We start from the raw sequence: 2,180 nt of genomic DNA on the forward strand, positions 1-2,180 counted from the left end.
GGGGGTGCCCTACCTGCCCCTTCTGGCCTCGGCCCAGTCCCGGGGGTGGACTACCTGCCCCTGCGGTCCCCGGCCCAGCCCCGGGGGTGGACTACCTGCCCCTGCGGTCCCCGGCCCAGCCCGGGGGTGGACTACCTGCCCCTTCTGTCCCCGGCCCAGCCCTGGGGGTGGGCTACCTGCTCCTGCGGTCCTCCGGCCTCCGCCCAGCCCCGGCGGTGGACTCAGCACCGGCCTGGGGACGAGCTGTGGGCTGACACTACTGTCACCGCCGCCCGAGAACGAGTCCGAGCCGGATGCTGAACGTCGCCGTTTCCCACTCCGACGCGGAACACTCATTGCAAACAAGTCCCTGTTAGTTGTTCAGGGCAGCACACAGTCCCAGCGCCCTTCCACCCGAGACAATGCCGGCCTTGCGCAAGGTGCCTTCACAATCTCCCCGCCACAGTCTTCAAACTGGGGCCTCCCAGCCAGCCCCGGAACCATAGAGTTCTTGAGGGCTAGAGTGATCCGACAAACATCGACTCTTCGGGAAGGAGCGGCTCCTACTAGCGGCTGTCTTCCGGCCTCCGACGCTGGGCTGCCTGTGAAAGTGAGAGGACTAGAGTAGCCTCTAGTTCTGAATCTGATAGCCCGGCTTAAAAACGTTTTTGTCCACTTCTGGTTCGAACAGGAAGGCTGTACTAACAATAAAATGAGCTGCCTGAAATAGGTGAATTAGGGAAGTATCTGTTCTTCACTGTTGGTATTTTTTTCTCAAAAACTGTTCCAAGCAGGGGTGTGGTGGTACATGCCTTTAATCTCCGCACTCACTCTGAAGGTAGAGGCAGGCGGATTCTGTGAGATTGAGGCCAGTCTGGTCTACATAGCAAGTTCCAGACCAGCCAGGGCTACAAGTATACCATCTCAAAAAAAAAAAAAATCCAGATTCTGTAAAACAAAAAAAAAAAAAAAATTAGGATTTCTGATACAGAATATGCTTCTCTTGTGTGATATGTCAACTAAAGTTTCCAGAAAAAAAAAAAATGTCACACGGGGTTAAACTTTCAAGGCTCTAATGTTGCTGCAAATTCGGTGCCAAATTATTGTGGGCTATCTCAGCCCCTTAGCCATTTGTTGTTTACTTCTGTGTGTAATGTAGCATCCTTATGAATATAAGTAAATCCTTCTGGAATGTACAGACAGACCACTAAGCTAGAAGCTAAGAATGTCATCACATAGAACAGAGATTCTCTGATTTACTGTTACCTGCCTATGTGATGTCTCCACCAATGTATCTAAAAATATCTTGATTTATGACTTTATTCTGTAACTATGGAAACTCCAGAGACTGATACCACATTTGAACATGGTATTTAGAGCAATCTAAATCTGTGCTCCTGGGGACGTGGTCATTCATATCTGTGTCCAGAATAAACTATCTCCTGTTCCCTCTGAGGTGAGTGATGAAGTTTGGCATTGACAGTTAGTAGGGAAGAGACTGTTTATATGCCCTCCGCTATTTCAGCCTTGATACCCTGAGGACCACATGATCAGAACTGGGGGTTGCTGAACAGATCCTTTTGATAGCTGTGTGCATACTGGAAGGAGGGGGCTCTGAGGGCCCATGAGAGGTAATTGTGATTCAGATTCACAGATCTGTGATTTGGACAAGGTAGAAGCAACTTACTGACCTAAACTGGCACCTATTGATTAACCAGTTGCACAATTCATTTCACCAAGCTAACCTACTGGGTGACAGAAACTGGGTGAGCCATAATCTTGAGCAAAGAAAGACAGGGAGGAAGGGAAAGCATTTAAGTGGCAATATTCTAAATTTCCACAAGATGGGGCCATTACTCCATGAAAGAAAGACTTTTCATCCTTTTATGCATTCATTCACGCAAATGATTGGATAGCTATTGTATTAAACACTATGTGGTAATGATACGGTATTAATGATTCCTACTCAGAAAGAGGAGTCTAGAGAAGGATACATATATTGAATGAATAAATTAGAAATTACAGTTATCCTATCCAGTATTATCCTGTTTTGTTAAGTGACCTGTGGTCAAATGAGGAAAATAATTAGGAGGGGATTGAAAGAAATGGCATATGCCATCCTGAAAAAAAAAAAAAAAAAGAAAAAAAGAAAATTTTAAGGGAAAAAAAAACTGGGAGATATTTTTGTTTCTGTCCACAGT

This window comes from Nannospalax galili, unplaced genomic scaffold, assembly GCF_000622305.1.
Source record: "Nannospalax galili isolate Female #2095 unplaced genomic scaffold, S.galili_v1.0 scaffold18, whole genome shotgun sequence".
In the NCBI taxonomy this organism is placed as follows: Eukaryota; Metazoa; Chordata; class Mammalia; order Rodentia; family Spalacidae; genus Nannospalax; species Nannospalax galili.